Below are 21,758 nucleotides of genomic sequence, written 5' to 3'. Positions count from 1 at the left end.
GATCAATGGCACACAGTGATGTGCCCTCATGTCCAAGAAGGCCAGTGGCATCCTGGGGGGGTATTAAGAAGAGTGTGGCCAACATGGAGGGAGATTCTCCTCCCCCTCTACTCTGCCCTGGTGAAGCCTCATCTGGAGTACTGTGTCCAGTTTTAGCTCAAGAGGGACAGGGAACTTCTGGAGAGAGTCCAGCATAGGGCCAGCAAGGTGGTCAAGGGACTGGGGCATTTCTCCTATGAGGAAAAGCTATGAAACCTGGGACTTTTTAGCCTGAAGAAGACTGAGAGGAGACCTTATCAATGCTTATCCAAATCTTACTCAAAGAGTGGGTATTGAGGGGATGTGATGAGTCTTTTTTCTGTAGAGGGGATATTGGACACAAGTTGGAATACAGGAAGTTCCATTTGAGGAGAAACTTTTGTTTGAGGGTGAGGGAGCCCTGGCACAGACTGCCCGGAGAGGTTGTGGAATCTCCCTCTCTGGAGGCTTTCAAAACCCACCTGGACATATTTCTGCAAAGTGAATCTGTTTTAGCGGGGGGATTAGACTAGATGATCTCTAAAGGTCACTTCCAACACCTACCATTCTCTGATTTTGTGACTCGGGGTGGCCTAGCTCATCAAGAAAGATGGATGTTTGGAGTGCTGTCAGAGGGTCAATTTCCTGGATATGTTATGACTTGACCCACTGTGCTGTGTAGGTTGGCTGAAGCCCAACCATGCCAGACTATGTTCTAGAAGTTCACTTGCCTAGTTGTTTGGACCAAGCTGGCACTTCAGGCTCACATGAACTGGGGTAAGAAGTGAGGAGTGCAGGTCTGTACAAGCTCAAAGATGGCAATGTGAGATAATAGCAAACAATATAAAAAAAGGAAATTACCCTGAATATTCATTTGCGATTAGAACATGAACTGAATTAAAGTTCATCTGTGAGCACTACATTCAGGTTGATCGACTCGAGAGGGACAAGCATGGAGCATAAGAAAGGAATAAAAACGGAAGCCACACTGTGAACTCAGATTCACTACCAGCTGACAGGGGGATCATCAGCAGTGAATGCCCCTGATAACAACTGCCAGGGAAGACAAGATTTAGCCCAGCATGACTGGAGTATGATGAGGGCATTCCTGGGGAAACTGATACTGGGCATGAGTGAGAGCGATAATTTGTGCACTCATGTTATTTGAAATAAGGCCTTAAAACATTGGTTGTGAATATCTAGCTGCAGTAACAGCTAAGTAAACTTGTTCAGTTTTTTTACTTGGCATATATTTCTTCTGAGTGATTGCTTGTATGCACCTGTGGTGATATGTCACACTTGAACTGAGTTGGGGAAGAATATGGTTTAAAAGATCAGGGATAGCTTGTCATACTTCTGCTTGTTACATTATAAAATACAGTGGTGCACAATAAGGATGAAACAATGTTCAGTTTATGTGAATTGGCCTTTTTTTGTTGCAATAAGTGGTGCTACTCTTTAAGTCCACAGTAGGGCACAAACCTTCACCTGTCTTAGCACTACAGTGTTAGCCTTTGTGACAGATCTGTGATGGGCCGAGTTACAGCCTGCTTGTTCTTCATTCTCAGCTTCAGTTAGCTGTCCCACTGTTTCTGCTTTCCCTTGCTCCCTGGTAGTAAGTATATAGCAAAACAAATCCTGCGTTGTCCTTTTAGTTTATAAGGGAAAACATTTTTCCTTATCCTTTACTATGTTGGTGCAGACCATAGTAGATTGGCATGGCTCACATGCTAAGAGTGTTAGACTTCTCTGTTTTTGTTTTTTTTTTTTTTTCAAATGAAAACAGTGCTATTATGCTCGTCCTCTGCTTTTAAACCTAGCAACATTTGAAGGGAAGTGATCTGAGCTGTTATAAAGCAGGCATGCAAATGAGGCACAGCCTCTCCTGCGTAGCATGAAAAAGGGCTGGCTCTTTACCTGCAGTTCCCAAAGATTTCTGAGCTGCTGTGCTCCACGTTCACCAACAGATGCCAGCAGTTTGCTAAAGCCACAGACTGTAGGGCTTGCATTTAGGTAAGTTAGCATTTTTACAATAACACGTTTTAGTAAAGTTGTGATTTATTCTTCATATTCCTTTGTATTATTGTTTAACTTCATTTATGTGATATGGTCTGTCCTTTTTAGATCACAGATGTAGATTTTAAAGAAGACTAAACAGCACTTTTTCTATAGACATCTCTTCTGATCAGTTTGTCTTAACTTTCAGTTCATAGGAAGATAGTAAAAGTCATTAAGATGTTAGTTACCTTTCCAGATACAAAGTTATTTTAAAATACCCAGACAAATGTTGTCATCTGTTTTAATTTTGTTCTTCCCTTGCCTTATCTTTAAAAGCGGTTAAAATTTCTGGACAGATATCAGATTTTGTATTTCTTTGCATACTGTTAGCCAGTGAGCGTACCCTAATGTGTATATGTTGGCATCACCAGAAAGGATGGGCAGTTCCTTTTTTTTGTTTTTTTTACCTTAAAACCCAGCAATATTCTACTAGGCTTCGAAATTGCAGCGTTTTTGCAAGCTACTGCTTTAAAGTGCCATATGAAAATAACACCAACAACAGTAATTACAAATGTCGATTGCCTGATTGATTCTGTTGCATTTGCATTAAAAAATATAGGTTTAGTTTTTATTTGGTTTCAGTCTGTTTTCTAATATAATTGTAAAAAAAATACAGTAACTTCCTTTGATAATTGCTTTCTTGACCTAATTTTGGAGTTGTCATTAATTTACAACCTAATCTGCTTTTTCTTTGGCTCTATTTCCCTTTGAAGTATTTTGCTTTGTTTTTTTGTCTTTTTTAATATAACATTAGAAAGACTTTTTGTGTTGTATTTTGTCTGACTTTGTCTTTTGCATGCAAGCTTTCTTGCTTGGCTACCTTCCATTTCCCCATCCCACTTCTCCAGCTATGTCAGGGGAAGTTCACATTGGACATTAGGAAAAGGTTCTTCACTGAGCAGTGGTTGCTCACTGCAACAGGCTCCCCAGGCAAGTGGTCATGGCACCCAGCCTGTCAGAGTTAAAGAAGCATATGGACAATGCTGTTCATTGTATTCTTTGGTTGTGGATCATCCTGCAAGGAGCAGGGAGTTGAACTTGATGATCCTTAAGAGTTCCCTTCCAACTTGAGATATTATTTGATTCTATGATCTAGGTGCCTTATTTTATCACTGTTCTGAGCAGGTCTTTATGAAAGGCTGTTATCCAAGGTTAAGTGTCGTATTCTCTTTTGCGTGCAAGCTATTGCACTAGAATTTATTGCTTCATCTCACCATGTTTCTTGCACATGGCTTGATCTTTAAATTTCATGGCTTACTGCATTAGCCTACTCCACCAGTGGCTTCATGGTGCTTATGTTTTCACAGATGTTGGAAAGGATGGAGCAGCATACAGAACATACCTGAGATGTTAAGCCCCAAGAATCCTTGTCTCCATCTTCAGGCTAACACAAATTTGAGTCCATTCTCATGTTATCCTGGATGCTGTATATATGTGAGCATACACTGACAAAGACTGAGTTTTGGTCCTCCAGCAGTGCAGAGCCTGAGCACATTACTGTCTTAACATCAGCTCAGTCAGTTACTTCCATGCTTAAGCCAGCTCCAGCACTCACTTGCTCTTGCAATGTAGACACTGCCTTTCTTGATAGGAATATCCCGTATAACTTTGAAGTACACTTGCTAGGCGAGAGACGAGTGTGAGCACAAAAAAGCTCGTGAGCTCTGCCGATGGGCAAAGGAGAAAGGACACCTAAAAAAGCCCCAACTCTTATTTAGCACATCAGAGTGGCGAGAGATTGGAAACTCGTTATGGGACGCTACAATTGAAGGCGATAAGACAGCTAAAGAACTTGGGGGCACCTGGAGGGAAATTATTAACAATCTGGAACAAATCGTATCTGAAAAGAAAATGGCGATGGCTGCTACTAAAATGCTGGGGGCTGAAGTTTCACCAACCTCTGATTCCACCCGAGTTTTTGATAATGACTCCTCCCGAACTGCTAAAGGCATAATTGTCCTGGTAAAAAAACTCTGCTGAGGAGGTTGCAGAGGCAGTGGGGGCAAATACCAGCCAGGCAGAGGGAAGTCCTGATATGGACTCTGCTTCTGATGAGGAATGTCTACTTCCTGCTCCTCCGACCGATGTTAAATCCCAGGAAAAAAATCACAAAAACGGCGACCATCTGACAAGTTGTTTGCAGAAGTAGAATTAAAGATGCAAGATATGGGAATAGTGGATGGCATACCAGTAGGGGACACGCAAATAACCACTAGTGGCGGGGGGGGGTGTATGAAGTGCTGTATGAAGTATTGAAGGATCACGATCCTGCACCTACTGTTGGACGATGACCAGTGAGAAAATGTGGCGCAAAGGACTGAGCAAGACAGAGGTTTATATGTTGAGTATTGCATGTTTTCTTAGTGTGGCACAGTGTGATGCTACCCTGGGACTCTTCGACCCGCGGCAGAATATCGGGGTCTCTTTGGCCTGTACCCTGAATACCACCACCTTTTGTGCTAGCCTTGCTACACTGAGTACTCCTTTTGTAACATGTTTGGTAGGGGTGCCTGTAAACAATGTCACACGGAAGGGTTTTGTTCAAGCAACCGGGGTTCGTTTTAACAAAACCGAACATGACCCCAGCAGATGCCTTTGGGATGATGCGTTGCCTGTTGGCCCCGAACCTCAACAGTTTGAGTTGTTGGATTCATTAAACGCATCTCGTTGTATCCTTTTTAATGTGTCTCAAAAATTAGATAAAACTAGTCACCAGACCAAGCCTGCGATTCCAGCACTGGTATACCCCATAGGGAACAAAAGCAGATGGGATTTTTGATGTGAAATAACGAAAACCAAGGTAACCTCAGTAACAAGCCTTCCACGGTGATTTCCTCCGGGGTATTTTTTGATATGTGGAAATCGAGCATGGGCTGGGATACCGTTGCACCTGACAGGAGGCCCATGTACAACTGAGCTTAATTGTAACTGAGCTTAGCCCTACCTCATCATCACCCTAATGTTACTCACCCAACACGATGGAAAAGAGATGTGGCATAAACCATCACTGCTGAGTGTGATGATAACTTAGAATTGTGGAATAGAATTTTCCTCTATTCTTGCACCAGATGTTGCTGCAGCTAGAGCTCACAGAAACATAGAAAAATTATCTTGCTGGGTTGTAAAACAAGCTAATTGTACTAGTAGAATCCTTTCAGGATGGGCCAATGATCTCTCTTCTACTCAACATACTGTCTTGCAAAATAGGGCTGCCATTGATTTTTTATTGTTAGCTCATGGCCACGGTTGCGAGCATTTTGTTGGTATGTGCTGTATGGATCTTAGCAACCATTCAAAAGCCATCCACCAGCAGATACAACAACTTATAGTCAAAAGATTAAGGAAGACGCGGGATTTTTTGGAATAGACACTCACAAGTTGGTTGGGTCTAGGAGGATGGTTGGCAAGCTTACTGAAAACAGGATTGTTGGTTTTAATTGTTGTACTGGTTGGACTTTGTATATTAAGTTGTATAATGCCGTGTGCTAAGAAGTTTGTATTGCAAGTTCTAAACAGGCTTGGATTGTGCAAAAGAAAAAAGGGGGAATTGTAGAAGAATGGTTAATAGAGGTCATGGCCTGGTTGAGGGCTTGAACAATCCAGGCCTCAAAATGGTTGAAAGTCCTTGAATCGACTTAGAATATGGCAGTTCACAATGTTACAACAAGAAGCATGATCTCCATGTTTTAGCCAGTGGGCTTAGTAGTTGGGGCACGTGGACAAGGCATTGCAACCAATCAGAACGCTTTCCTGGGTCGTATGAATAGCCATGAATTGTATAAATAGCCGTGTACCACAGCAGTAAAGGGAGCAAGAATTTTAACTCACATTGGGTGTATGTCTTGACTCTGGCCAATTTCCTACAGGAAGGGACTTTCAATGATAATGTAGTCCAACCTTCCTCGCCTGCTGGGTTATGTGTCACTGGGTCGGGTTACTCAAAGCCCCAACCAACATGACTTTTAACACTTACTGATGAGGCATCCATGGCTTCTCTGGATAACTCATTCCAGTGTCTCACCACCCTCATATTAATAATTTTCTTATATCCAATCTAAATCTACCCTTTTCAGTTTAAAACCTTATTGATTATGAACTGACATAATATAATACTCTTTTGTCTCTTCAGCAAATGCCAAATGTCAGCATTCCTCTCCTTGCTCAATTTTTCATAAGCATGTGCAAAAGCAAGAGCTATCAATTCTTTACTGCTTATAGATTTTGCAGCGTATTTGGTGCTTCATTGCTGTGTGAGCAGCTAAACTGTAGATCTTAAAATGAGGAAAGACTGGAAACCCTAAGAGTCCCATCCATTTAGGAAGAGCAGCCAAATCCCTAGTAATTATTTCTCTCTTGCTGCCTGTGTTCTTAACAAGTGATCCACTCCAGTGACTCTCATATATTGCAATCCCATACTTTCTACTCTTGGAGATTCTCACAGGCTTTACAGGAACCTTGAAGACTCAATCTGAGACTGAGCACTTGACACACAGTGTCTATTCCCTCATTTACCCTTAGAGCCTTTCCAGGTCATCTGTCTCCCATGGATATTCTTCCTGAGTGGACCAAGGTGTACTCCTTTCCTTTGCACCACATCCCTTTGTTGGGAATTCTGTTATGTGATGATAATAGCATTCAGTTAAGAGAGTTAAATCCTCCCAAAGAAAACTGTGCTTAGTTCTGGACAAATGCCAGGGAGCACCTCATCCTTTTATGGGTCCTTCTTATTCTGTGATAAGAAGGGTGGGGGCTAAGAAGTAAGAGTTGTTTTGCTGAATTTACTGGAAACCTAGTCCTGAAGGGTAGTCCTCAGGTAGAAACTATCTGAAACCTATCCACCCGTTTTTCCTCTCCCCTACACCATGGTCAGTACATATCCATGTTAATATCAAATCCACAGGAGCCACCAGAAAAAGAACCTTTCACATAATCACAGAATGGTAGGGATTGGAAGGAACCTCTAAAGATTGTCTAGTCCAATCCCCCTGCTAAAACAGGTCCACCTAGATCAGGTCACACAGGAACATACCAAGATGGGTTTTGAAGACCTCCAGAGGGGGAGACTCCACAACCTCCCTGGGCAGCCTGTGCCAGGGCTCCCTCACTCTCACAGTAAAATAGATTTTCCGTACGTTGAAGTGGAACTTCTTGTGTTCCAGCTTTTGTACATTACTACTTGTTCTGTCACTGGCCGCTATAGAAAAAAGTGTTGTCCCATCCTCTTGACATGCACCTTTTAAGTGTTTGTATTAATGAGAGTCTCCTCTTCTGTAGGCTCAACAGCCCCAGGTCCTGCAGCCTTTCCTCATAAGGAAGATCCTTCAGTCCTGTGATCATCTTGGTGGCCCTGTGCTGGACTCTCCAGAAGTTCCCTGTCCCTCTTGAGCTGGGGAGCCCAGAACTGGACACGGGACTCCAGATGAAGCCTCACCAGGGCAGAATAGAGAGAACCTCCCTCCACCTGCTGGCTACACTCTTCTTGGTACATCTTATGATGCCATTGGCCTCTTGGCCATGAGGGAACATTGCTGGCTCATGGTTAGTTTATTGTCAATCAGCACTCCCAAGTCTCTCTCTGCAGAGCTGCTCTCCAGCAAGTCAATCCCCAGCCTGTACTGGTGCAGGGGGTTGTTCCTCCCCAGGTGCAGGACCCTGCACTTGTTGAACCTCATGATGTTTTTCTCTGCCCAACTCTCAAGCCAGTCGAGATCCTGCTGATTGGCAGCACAGCCTTCTGGTGAATCAGCCAGTCCTCCCAGTTTGGTGTCATCAGCAACCTTACTGAGAGTACACTCTGTCCCTTCATCCAGGGCACTGATGAAGATGATAAATAAGACTGGCCCCAGAACCAATCCCTATGGAACTCCACTGGCCACAGGCCTCCAACTCGATTCTGTTCTTGATTTCTGAGCTTGTGACAAATATAAATCAAGGATGCCGCTTCTCCAGGATTTCCCCATTTTCCCATGTTTGCATGCTAAGGGATTGCTTTCAGGACAGCCCAATGTGAAATGCATGTGAAGAACAGAGACTGCAGCTCCTGGGTCAACATGGGATGCTGCCAGGGAAGGGGCCAGGCATGCCTTGGAGTAACTTCCTCCCTTGCCATAGGCATAGGCACTTTTAAGTCAACCTTGTGAATCCTGAATTATAAGAACTGAGTGGGACTGGGTCATGCTCTCCGCCTCAAAATATTCTTGTTTGCATGATCACAGCTGCCTCAGCTCAGCAAAAGAGAATTGTGGTGAAGAGCTAAGCTGAACTTTCAAACAGAGGGAGCCTAAATAGAGGTCTGTCAACCATAGACCTCAAAGGGCTTTGCAGTCAAGGTCAGTACCACTCTCCTTACTTTGTAAATGGGAAAACAGGTGAAACAAAGCTATAGAAAAGGGGAATTATTTTTTTAAAGTCATGTGGCACATCAGAGAACTAGAATCTCCTGTGCTCAGATTTTCTCTCCTACTTACTCTGTGGCTTAAACCAAGTTATTCCAGGGGAGCTGGTTGTCTCCACCTGTTCTGCCAATTCTCCTCCCCCTCACAGCACCTGCTAATACTAATCAGGCTTATAGTGCCTAAATGGAGGTAGCAAAGTACAGCTTTGGAATACTATCTTGCAGCAATTGTCTGTAGCTCTGTACATATCCAATTAGGAACTAAAGTCTGCATGTTTGAATTTTGCTATGTGTTGTGTTGATAACGTCTTTCTAGCTGTTTCCATGTAAACTACCTCTACCACGCAATTTCCCAGTAAAATTCCTGGAGCCTTTCTCTCCCTCTCCAGATTATTATTAATGAGAAAGTGAATATCTTTATTTCCTTCTTCTCTTCCATAATGCATGTCAGAATTTGTTGAAACAGTGACTTTCTTTTCCTCCATCATCTTGACATACTTGTCACTTCTTGTCTAAATGGTAAATAATGTGATCACAAAGCTAAACAGGGAAATCAATTCCCTGAAAAAAGTTGTGCATACAGATGTGCCTTTGGTAAATGATTTCTGTTTGTCTGGAGTTCTCACTGGCTAACAAAGAAATTACTCCACAGGGTTGTTACAGTTTTTCTTTATTGCTGAGCCATACTATAATGAATGTTGGTCTTCTCTCTGCCAGATAGGAGTGACCTGAACATGAAACCTTCTGCTACCTATCAGCTGTTAGTGAATGGTGTTGGGCCATGGGAATTCACTAGCGGTTTTGTTCCTTGTGAGCTGCTGCTTGTTGGAGAGGATGCCTACCCTGTGCTTGTGAGCTCTGAGAAGCAGGTTCTGATTGCTATTTCACAGTATGGGAAGGGTCGGATGATGGTTGTTTCCCATGAAGGAATCTTGAAGGACTGCAAGTTTTCCCAGTTCCTCAGAAATGCTGTGGAGTGGCTCAAGCCTTCCCCTGAGGCCCTGGTTGGGGTCCATCCTCATTTGGATTCCCTCTCCCAGCTGCTGTTCAGGGCTGGCACCAAAGTAAAGGCTGGGGCAGAGCTCAGCCTCACCCTATGGGTGTACTGTATGGACAGCTATGACAGCACGCAGGCAAAAGACCTGGTTGGTTTTGTAAAGGGGAGGTGGAGGGCTGCTCATTGGTGGCCAGGCCTGGCACTGGGCTAGTCTGAAGAGAAGATGCCCTTTGAATTCCCTGGGAACCAGGTGACCAGCATGGCTGGAGTGTACTTTACAGGAAACACTCTGGAGAAAGGCACCTTCAGAGTTGCCAAGAAGATTCCCAAAATCCCATTATTTGTCCCATGAGTATCTGACTTGCTCTCTATTTAAACAGCCAATTGGGTTATGCAGATTTTTATAGAAAGTTCTTAAGAAGAGAGGAGGATGATGAAGAATGCTGGTGCTTTAATAGCTGGATGCAACTGTTGTCTTGGCGTTTAAGGGAGACCTTCCTGCTCTTTACAATTGGAAAAAATTATGTCTTTAACTGCTTCTAGGGCAGCTGGGTCAAGTCCAGGGAATTAAGTCAAGGGGAAGGAAATGAGGAGAGCGGCCCTCTGGGCCAGCCTCTGCCTGGTAGCTGCTAAACCTGTTTATCCTATTATTTGCAGAAATTAATCTCCCAAAAGTGCAACCCTGCAGCCATCAAAGAGCTGAGGAGACAGGCTAGGTGTCACCTCCTTTCTCAGCTTCTGACAGGGCTGTGGTCAGAAAATCTCTGCGTTCCCAGTTTGTTTGGAATTCCATTGTGGCCCTTTGGATCCTGGGGCAGCAGGTGTAAAACTCTGGGCTACTGTGATTTGTTTTGCACATCCAACCAGGCAATGGAGTCCTAGGCATTGTTCTGCCATTTTCCTCCACCTCCCTTTGCCAGTGGGTGTGCCAGCCTGTGTCTCCTGCCAGTTTCTGCCAAGTGACACAAGTTGCAGCAGCTCTGAGGAGCACAAGTGCTGCTGTGCTTCCCCTGGGTGGCAGCTTCATTTCACAGGCACAAAAGCTGCAACAATTACTGTAAAATTCCCTGCAACTCTTTCCTTCACAGATATTTCCTTGTGGATATATAATACTACATTTCCAATGCATTTGAACAAATAATTGGATTTGATACTTTTTGTATACTCAGTTTGTTTTCTGGTAAAGGTAATGGAAAGCTCTGCTGCTGATTCAGCAAAGTGCTTACGACACAGCTAACAAAGTTACTTAAAAATTGGCAATTAGTTCTTGTTCTCACCTGCATTACATGGGCATGTGCCCACTGCCTCATGCACAGTGAGTGGAAGAGAGAGGGATGGAGAATTCAGCAGAGAAAAATTAAGTAGCAGTTGACAAGCCTTTACATGGTAACTAAGGGTGAATTATACCTTGTTTAGGGTGTTCTCATGGTGGTTTTGATTGGATCCAGACCCACAGAGAAATTTAGATACCTAAGTTCCATGCCACATAAGAGCTCTGTAAATCTGGGCCTTCTTGCTGGCCTGTGCTTAACCCCCAGATAACCAAACTACCGCCTGGAGCAGGTGCTGCGACATATGCCTGGGTACTTACTTTGTGTGACAAAGAGCCTCAGTAAAGTAATAACCAAATGAGAGCTGTAAACTTGATTCCTGCCCTGTGGGCATGCAGAAGGGCAGCATCATTTATTTTTATTGTCTGCAGTGGTCACATAACAACAGATTCTTTCCAGGTGTTGGGGGATAAACTGTGTTTGGCTGAACCAGGAAAAAATGTAAACAAAGCAAATGATAGTAATTCAACATGTCTTTCAGCAGCGTGAAATGCAGGAGTTAAATAGAGATACGAGTATAATGCACAGTATAATCTCTTTATATTGTGGAGACCAACTAGTGGCAATGTGAGGACTATGTGTTAGAGCCCTGATTCAACTTCTAGTCACTCATCATTTGTCTAGCTGTGTGTCTGCCTGTCCATCTAGTCCGTCTGGCCTAGCTATCTTCAGTTCTCAACAGTAACCGAGGTTGGGAGAAAACATGGAGAATCCTTTTGGGCTTGCCCGATTGATAATGACTAGGATGAGGTAAATGCAGAAAGTTTCTGTTGTAGGAGATGTGCCAATTCCCACATCATTTGCAATTTAAACCTGGAGATTAAAACTTGTGAAAAGTTTCCTGAGTTTTGAGTTTCTGCAATGTGTTTAGATTTGAAGCTGCTCCTCAAAGGTCTATAAACTTCGTTTTGATCACTTCATTCTGTTTTTTTAAAGAATGCTGAAATTCTTACAGATTTGCTTGTCTGCAGAGACTGAGGCTTTGACAGGAGAAAAATGAAGCATGGATTTATTTTTACATGAAATAACTGATGATATGATGTATTGGAATGAGACAGGGATAGACAAGATGTCTTTTTTGTGCAAAGGGTTCTGGGATAGGGACTAACCTGGACCTCTTGGTTCTGCAGGCACCAGACCAACCTCAGCCTTGATGCTGAGTTTCTCCTGCGTGGTGTGTCAGAGCTGGATTTGGTGACAGGAGGCATACCCTCCATCTTGCTGGTGCATGGTGAACTCTCCTTCCTGCTCTGCCTGGATAGCTCACAGCACTGCTTCATAGCTGCAGCACGCTATGGCCAAGGTTGTGTTGGCAGTGGCAACCCACGAGAGCCAACTGTTCTCCCCAAAGTTGGCCCCATTCCTGCTCAATGCTGTCTGCTGGCTGGATGCTGACTAAAGGGGGCTGGTGAGTGTGGATGCCAGACTGAAGAAATTGTGCAGCCTCCTCTCTCAGGAAGAGGTGAAGTTGCAGGTGTCACAGCCGACAGATGACATCAGTGTGTACTTCTTATAGCAACTGAGAGGCAGAGCTGCACTTATAGCAACTGAGAGGCAGAGAGGGTTCATGCTTTTGTGGCAGAGGGAGACCGCTTACTGATTGGAGGCCAGGCCTGGTACTGGGCTTCCCAGAACCACAGCAAAGCTGCTATGGCAGAATACCCAGGCAACAAGATGCTGAACTGCCTTGGGCTGAGCATACTGGGGCAGAATGTCCAGGTAGGTAAGCACCCGACCATGGGATCTGAGGAGCACTACCACTTCCACAAGGCGCTTGTGGTCTTCAACAGGCATGTACAGAAGTGTGAGGAGCTTAAGCCCCCCTGAAGGACTGGCTGCAAAGGCTAGAACAAGGCTGCAGTGCCTTTCTGCACATCCCAGATGATGACTGCCCGGCATATACTTTGCTCCACCACATCCTGACCAAAGTGCTTCAGAGAAATGGGATCCCACAAGTCAGCATGCACTGCCCTGTCAAGAACAACTCCAAAAAGGCAGTTCTTCTCTGCATGGCAACTGACCTGTCCCTCACCATGACGGGTAGTTCAGCCCTAGTGCAGAAATCTGCAGCTGGGGTCTATGACCTCCCAGTCACTGTGGAAAATGACGGTACAAACCCAGGTGAGGAGTGTATCTCCCTTCCTCTCAAGGCATTCTATTGCTTGGATTGGTGGAATGTCTGTCCTCAGTGTGCATGTGTCTGTGTATGTCTGAACATGGGCACACGTGCAATTTCACTGTGGGTTTGTGAGAAGGCTGACCCCTGTGTAATGGCGGGTGAGCTCCTTTAGTGGCTAGCCCTGATTTCTGCGCTTTTTTAACACCCTGTGAAAATCCTGCATCCTCACAATTGGTGCACAGCTGCTTGGGGGAGAAGAACCACATAACAGAGGGGTTTCAGAGGTACTGGCACAGCACAATGGTTTTGGCAAGAAAGTTTATGTGAGAAACGGTGAGCTCTGTAGGGCAAGTTGTTGCCATAGTTATACAAAGAGGTAGGAGTTAGGAACAAATGTTTATTTTTTTAATCTAAATAGTTTCAGCCTGCATTATAGTGCTGTCTCACAACTTGTTATGTCAGAAAAATTGATGGTGTGAAAGTCTGTTTTTGAGGGTGAAAACAAGAAGCTGGAAGCATGGTGCGAACTTCTTGGACTGACATCTGACTGATGCCAAGGTGTTTGGTAATGACACTTGAATGATTTGTCTGAGCTTTGGTAGGCTTTTTATCTATACAACCTTGCTGATATTCCTGCTCACAGTTGACATGTTTTAACCATAGGTTAAATTCCATTATTTGTATATTGTGCTCTGGACAGATTTTTTTTTGTGTGTGTATCTGTTTGAATATAATTGGGAGAAGTTGTTTTAAAACTGTTCAAATGCAATAAAGGAGACTATTCTGGAGTGGTGATGTCTGAGTGTGGAGGATATGCAGAGAGAAGAGCTGTGGGATAACCACACACTGGTTTTAGCACTAATTAGTCAGGATAAAAGGGGGAAAAAATTTTAGAGTTAGCCAAACTGAATGTATTTGATTGAACACAGTATTTTATTTGACCATAAATACTCAGAATTTGTGTGATTTCATATAAACAAGAAGGAAATGTTAGCAAACCCTGAGCACCATTTCAAAACTGCTTTTGTTGCAAATTCAGCAAAACTGACATGAATTGATGAAAGAACTACTCCCCACTTGTAGTACTGAGTACAGCTTGGACTCCCTACATAAGTTGGACATGGAGTGAGTCCAGAGGAGGGCCAGGAAGATGATCAGGGCTGGAGCTTCTTTCCTGCGAAGACTGGCTGAGAAATTTTGGTTGTTCAGCCGGGACAAGAGAAGGCCCTGGGGACACTTTACAGGAGCCTTTCAGTACCTAAAAGGGACTACAAGAAAGAGTTTTTTACAAGGCCATGTAGTGAAAAGACAAGGGGTAATGGCTCCAAACTGAAAGACAGTGAATTTAGATTAGATGTAAGGTAGAAGTTCTTCACTGTGAGGGCAGTGAGTCACTGGAACAGGTTGCCCAGAGGGGTTGTAGATGTCCCGTACCTGGCAGTGTTCAGCCCCCACGCTGGATGGGGCTTCCAGCAACTTAATCTAGTGAAAGGTGTCCTAGCCTCTGGCAGGGGGGTTGGAACTAAGTGATCTTTAAGGTCCTGTCCAACTCAAACCACTCTATGAACATAGTGATGTGGTCAAATTTGTGTTTTTCCTGGATTGGGTTTTGCTAGACTGGACCTGCTTTCTTGAAGGGCAAGAAAGTTTGTAAGTTGGGTGCTTTATGACAGTTCAGCTCTTTGTAGGACTTTTGCTGTTTGTGTTAAAATACAGCTGAGTAAACTTTATGTTAGAACTAAGGAATGGATTGTGTCTGATCTGTAGAGTAGGGCTCGATGAATTTTGCACTGTGTATCTCAAGTGTTTACAGAGGAGACTTGCTTTTCCATGGGAAGATTTGTCCAGGAACTTGCTGAATTGTAGTGGTGTGGTAGGGTACTCACAGTTACACCTAGTACAGAACAGTACTTTTAGGCTTTCTTATAACTTCAGTCATTGTGGTTGACTAGTCAGTAAGGAAAAATGTGATGTCACTGTTGGTATATTATTTAGAAAGTGGTTAGGGAATTATAACTTTAACCATGTTTAGTACCACCACAGCATGCACCTCTTATGAGGCCTTTAGGGTAAGAGGATGAGTGGAGGAGGCATTGGGGTTTGGGATTTTGGTTTTCTTTTTATTTTTTTTCTCCGTATTTTTAGAAGGTACTAGTAAACACATTTAAGCTTTGCGTTTCAAGAAGTTCAAATTTGATTGGTCTTGTTTGGTAATGGTGTGATGATCTTGTTCATGCTGCAACCATTTTGCTATAAAACTGTATTTCTGATGAGTTGGGTAAATTGTGAGACAGTTCTGTGACTGTAGGAGCAAGGGAAAAGAAAAGGATGGAAGATTCTTCTGTTGCAGCTTGAAATCTACAGAGTCCATAATACTGAGCTAAAAAAGTGCTCAACTGTTTAGGACTATTTTCACTTACTTTTTAGGTAAGACAGCCTGGAGGAGTACAGGACTCTACTTCTCTGAAGGGCATACAGCAGTTATTACATTCCCTTGCCTGGTGGTCAATGCTGGCCTAAAGGTAAGTTGTCTCTATTTTGGCTTCTGTTTATACCTATGTATTGGTCAGGTGAGCACTCAAACAGCACCAAGAAGGGTTTTATCCTTACTAGTTTTGCTGCCTTTTCAAGTCTTTCCCTAATGCTGCCACTCTGTGGCACTTCTAATGCATTGCCTAATTTTTTACCTGGTTTCTCATTGTCTTCTGTTTCATTCTTCTTCTTCTATTTGTTGGCAGGATAATTGAGTGTGGCTGCCACCTGAAGGCAGCTGTATTTGTTTTGTTGTCATGCAAGGAGAACTGATCAAGGTGATTTTGAGATCCAAAATAAGTACTTGGTCCCTTCTATGCACCAAACTTCATTATGTCTCTCCAGATCTGTCTTAAAGTACTTTCACAGTGCCGTCACTATTGCTTATGTAGATGTATCCAGATCAGATAGAATCTAGTTACTTGGGATTAAGTTCTCTGCGAAGTATGAAGCAGATAAATGCTTAACTGCTTGGATACTTTTTGCAGTTTGCTTCCTGCAGCTGAAACACAAAGTTGTTTCTGTCTGATCCTGTAGCCACATGCTATCAGTTTTACTGTATGAGGACTGAGTAATAGGCATGATAAAAGAAGCCAATAACAATCACATCTCTCCAACTCCTGTGTTACAGGATGTGACTTTGATGTTGGTGAAGGGTGAAGGAATGATCCATGCAAATACAGTGCTGTGAAAAAAGTCACTGCTAGTGAACTGAACTGCTAGTGAAGGATGTAGTTGAGCCAGTAATAGTGGGAGTACAGCTCTTAAGACTGTCTGAGACAGGCATAGCATGAACTTAAACAGCCTTTTTTCACTGTATTTACTGCTTCTAGTCACCACAGGCTGAAAACTTGAACTAGACTGGAGTCACAAGTCTGCTTCTGCATGCAACTCTGCAGGGCCAGTGCTGCAGCAGGCAGCTCAGGGTGTTTCCTTGGGTCTACCAGGTCACAGTTGGAGCCCTTTGATCAGCTGTTCCTGCCCTTCTATTTGCCAGGTACAGATTAGGTGTCACATGGATGACCTCTCTCATGCCACAGAGCTGAGAGAGCCCCAGTGGTAATATGTAGCTGTGATATTACCTGCCAGAGACAGACTATTTCCTGCCACTGGGGTGGTCTCATTTGCATCCTAGTACCACCAAGGAGTGTCCTGGGGAAACTGACCATCACAGTAGAAGGGACAGTCAGAGCTCAGTTCTTCAAGCTGGGTAGTTCTAATTGTGAGCTGAGTACATTTGATCTAGAGTTAAATTATATGATAAATGTGGAACTTTGCAATGCAAATTTTGTTCAATTGTTTTTCAAAATAGACTGGATAAATTCATCATCCCACAATGAGAAAAAGGCTTGGCATGAACCCTGATATCCTAAACTTTTGCTAAAGAGCCTGAGGGGATTTCTGAAGCACAGGATGAGGATCAACTAGTTAACAGCCACCACCACCAGTAATGCAACTATCACATAGTGTTTTCCAAGAGAATGTGATGATTGTGGTCCCTTTCTCCAGCTTGGCGTCTGGGAGTGTGCACAAAAGTCAGAGCTGTGCTTAACCAATTTTCTGTCTTGTTGATGCAGGAGAGACCTGTGAAAGCCAGTTGAAGGCCTGTATCTGGCACTAGCCTGCTCCCTGGGCAGAACTGGCTGTTGAGAATCTCATCCTGATGGTGCTATCTGACAGCATCTGCCACATGGAGAACTCACAGCCGCTGCTGACCCTGTGGAATAAGATCATGGTGGCAATAAGCAAGTTGGCAACCATGCCAACAAAATTCCCAAGGCCAGAGAGGATTGTAACAGATGTCATGTGGTAGGTACATTGCCACATGGCCTTCTCAGGTGCCAAGAGAGACAAAGTGGCCCCTAGCAGCAATGTCTGTTCCTTCAAGGCTATTGTGCTAAAACTGGACTGGCAACATATGTAAGGTGTTAAATAACTGTAACCTTTGCATAATTGTGAGCTACTACATCAGGATAGAAACATGGTAAGGCAGGGCTTAAAAAAAAGTATTGACTCTTTCAGATGCATCCCTGCCCTCAAAACTGGTGGTATCTCATTCAGTTAATCTTTTGCCTGGGTGTGTTTCAAGGCAGTGCTGCTGACTACACTGACTTTGACTCACATAAAGTTTCTCATTCTTGCTCCTGAATGCACTGCAGAGTCAGTACAGCTGGCCTGATTACTGTTTTTTCCCTGCCACAGCCAAAGAACAGTTATCATGCATTTAGTTACCATTGTTAAACTTATCTGTGCCCACCTGGGCAAAGTTTAGCCTCAAAACATATGTACCTGAGATGATAGCAATGGAGCAGAACTGGCATCTCTGTCAAAGCTCATGAGTGTGTAGTTTTGTAGCTGGTGCTCCCCAATCCCAGCTTTTCCAGTTGTTGAGCTGAGTACATTTGATCTAAATTATATGATAAATGTGGAACTTTGCAATGCAAATTTTGTTAAATTGTTTTTCAAAATAGACTGGATACATTCATCATCCCACAATGAGAAAAGGGCTTGGCATGAACTCTGATGTCCTAAACTTTTGCTAAGCCAATGGAAAGAATTTGTTGCACATCTTGGAGGTGTTAAGTTTCGCTATCCTAATGAAATGCCAGTTTAAAAAGTCTGCAACTATATTTTTCCCTTCTGTTTTGGGTGGATGAAATGGTTTCTAGACCTGAACATTTTGGATGCCAGTGGCTGCTAAATGTTTACATCACTCTTATTAAAACAGAGGGAACTCGAGATGATAGAATCACAGAATGGTAGAGGTTGGAAGGGACCTTGAGAGATCATGTAGTCCAACCCCCTGCCAAAGCAGGTCTGCCTAGGTCAGGTAGCACAGGCAGGTTTTGAAGACCTCCAAGGAATGAGACTCCACAGCCTTCCTGGGCAGCCTGTGCCAGTGCTCTGTCACCCTCACAGTAAATTTTTATTTTCTTGTGTTTAAATAGAACTTCTTGTGTTCCAGCTTCATCCCATTACCCCTCATCCTATTGCTAGCTACAACAGAAACAAAGGATGCCCCAACCTCCTGACACCCACCACTTAGATATTTGTAAATATTAATGAAATCCCCCCCCACAGTCTTTTCTTCTCTAGACTAAGCAACCTGGGTTCCTGCAGCCTTTCCTCACAGGGAAGATGCTCCAGTCCCCTGATCATCTTGGTGGCCCTGCGCTGGACTCTCTCCAGCACATCCCTGTCCCTCTTGAGTTGGGAAGCCCAGAACTGGACACAGGACTCCAGATGAGGCCTCACCAGGGCACAGTAGAGGGGGAGCAGAACCTTCCTCAACATGCTGGCCACACTCTTCTTGATGCACCCCAGGATGCCATTGGCTTTCTTGGCCACGAGGGCACATTGCTGGCTCATGGTTAGTTTATTATCAACCAGCACTCCCAGATCACTCTCTGCAGAGCTGCTCTCCAGCAGGTCAATCCCCAGCCTGTACTGGTGCATGCGGTTGTTCCTCCCCAGGTGCAGGACTCTGCACTTGTCCTTGTTGAACCTCATGAAATTCCCTCTCTGTCCAACTCTCAAGCTGTTCCTGCTGAACAGCAGCACAGCCTTCTGGTGAATCAGCCAGTTCTCCCAGTTTAGTGTCATCAGTGAACTTGCTGAGGGTACACTCTGTCCCCTCATCCAGGTCATTGATGAAGATGTTGAACAAGACTGGCCCTAGAACCGATCCCTGTGGAACTCCACTGGCCACAGGCCTCCAACTCAATTCTGTGCCATTGATCACCACTCTCTGGGCTCTGTTAATCAGCCAGCTCTCAATCCACCTCACCGTCCACTCTGCCGCCAAGTAAGCCACACTGCCTGAGCTGATCCTAAATCATATAAAATCACATCTTAAATAGCTCCTGCAAAAAGGAGGTTGCCATTCATATTCTCCAACTTGAGTAGTCTACAAATATAGTATTCAGTCAAAGACAGCTAAATAAGCTCCCTATGTAGTGAGTGTAAATGGCTGCAGTATCCACACTCTACATAGGAAGACTCAAGGTCTATCAGAGTGCTGAACTACCCATTGTTGCATGATTGGATTGGTAGCAATTGTGCTCAGTTTGTGAGAGCTCAGGTGTATTCTGGACAATGGCAAGGCTTTTTCCCTCATCTTAAAATCTCAGCCTTGGTCCCACTGAGTGTATGTTCATGTATAAAAAGGGAAAGCAGGAAAAACTCTGTTTAACTGATAGTTCGGTACTACTTTTACACTGCTTATTTGAACATTTTTTAGGGTGAAACTTGTAGTATTTCATTATCTCACAAAGGGAAAAATTTGTTATTCATGGCAACACATGGATTGTGAGATGGAGGAAAGGCACTAGAGAAATGAAAAAAAATTACAGTAATTTATGTCTAAAAGACACTGGGGTGAGCACTAACAATGTGTATTGATACCTATCTTTTCCTGCAGGCTAGATGAGTGCTGGCTACACCATCATGGGCCACCTAGATTCAGTGAAGGAAATGTTAGACATGAAGCACATGCAAACTACTGGTCTTTGGGATCCTACCTATGAGCTGGGACACAATCAACAGCAGCAAGTGTGGGAGTTTCCCCCTCATACCATGGAGGCCACCTGCAACCTCTGGTCTGTCTATGTTCATGAGAAGGTGTTGGGGATTCCCAGGCATCAGACGCATAAAAGTCACAGTGTTGTGAGGAAAGAATAAAAGAGTATCTGAAGAAAGGTGCTTAGCTAAAGAACTGGAAGATGTGGACTGCTCTGGAGACATACCTGCAGGTAACTGGGAAAAGCGGGTTTATTCTTAGTGCAGTCAGTATCAGAAGAATCTGCAACATGGTGACTATAGTAATCATGCTTGGGACTAGAAAGTACGAGAGAGGTATACAGAGCATCTGATGCTGATGTGTTCTGTCTTCCTTTGCCAGACTTGGGCTTAACCATTTGGGGAGAGAGTTTAGTGCAATATATTAATCTTCCTCCTAGGAGACAAACAGGACTACTTCTTGTTATACAACATGGGAAATAGATTATCAAACTTGGACACAGATGTTTAATCTTCTGCAGATTTCCTGTGGAACTTGGGACTAGTTGGCAATAAAACTCCTTGGCATTGTAAAGTGTCTAGAAGAGCAGGACTTCTAGTGGTATCCTAATGTGTTACATGGCTAGGCTCCTCTTCACTAAACATAGCAGAGTGGAGTGTTCATATCAATGAATGCACTGAGTGGAGCCAGTGTAGTTCATCAAGTGGCAAGGTGACAGGTTCAACTTATCCTTGAATCATGCAGTCCTTTTGATCTGAAAAGACCTTTAAAGATCATCAAGTCCAACCATTAAGTTAGTACTGCCACATCCACCACTAAACTATGTCCCTAATCTCCATATCTACATATCTTTTAAATAACTCCAGGGATGGTGATTCAGCTGCTTCCCTGGGCAGCCTGTTCCAATGCTTGTTAACCCATTCAGTGAATCAGTTTTTCCAAGTATCCCATATAAACCTCACCTGGTACAACTTGAGCCCATTTCCTCTTGTGTGGTTGCTTGTCACTTGGGAGAAGAGACCAACACCCACCTCTCATAATCCCTTTTCAAGTGGTTGTAGAGAGCAATAAGGTCTCCCCTCAGTCTTCTATTCTCCAGGCTAAACAAGACTTGTCCCCTCAGTCACTCCTCACAGGACTTCTTCTCTGGACTCTTAATCAGCTTTGTTGCCTGTCTGGACATGCTCAAAGTCCCTCTGCTAGTAAGGGGCCCAGATCTGAACACAGTACCCGAGATGCAGCCTCACCAGTGCCAAACACGGAGAGACAATTGCTTCCTTGTCCCTGCTGGCCACAGTATTTCTGATACAAGCCAGGATGCCATTGGTCTTCTTGGCCACCTCGGCACACTGCTGGCTCACATTCAGCTGACTGTCAATTAATAACCCCCAGGTCCTTTTCTGCCAGGCAGCTTTCCAGCCACTCTGCTCTAGACCTATAGCACTGCTGGGAGTTGTTGTGGCCCAGGTGAAGGACGCAGCACTTGACCCTGTTGAACCTCATACATTTGGCCTTGGCCCATCACTTCAGCCTGTCCAAGTCCCTCTGAAGAGCCTTCCTACCTTCAAGCAGATCTACACACCTGCCCAGCTTGGTGTCATCAGCAAACTTACTGAGGGTGCACTCAATCCCCTCATCCAAATCATTGATAAAGATGTTAAACAGAACAGGCCCCAACACTGAGCCCTGGGGAACACCACTGCTGACTGACTGACAACTGGATTTAACTCCATTCACCACTACTCTCTGGGCCTGGCCATCCAGACAGTTTTCCACCTAATGTGGAGTAG

General features: G+C 44.0%; 1 pseudogene; it reads left to right on the top strand.

The window, feature by feature from the left end:
- The first annotated feature begins 8,870 nt into the window (after positions 1-8,870).
- On the top strand, positions 8,871-20,320 carry LOC104562393 (TRPM8 channel-associated factor 2-like; annotated as a pseudogene).
- The last annotated feature ends 1,438 nt before the right edge of the window (positions 20,321-21,758 follow it).

The sequence above is a fragment of the Colius striatus genome, chromosome 1, assembly GCF_028858725.1.
Source record: "Colius striatus isolate bColStr4 chromosome 1, bColStr4.1.hap1, whole genome shotgun sequence".
NCBI classification, from domain to species: domain Eukaryota; kingdom Metazoa; phylum Chordata; class Aves; order Coliiformes; family Coliidae; genus Colius; species Colius striatus.
Note: the sequence above shows the minus strand (reverse complement) of the source record. Positions and strands in the feature narration are given on the sequence as shown.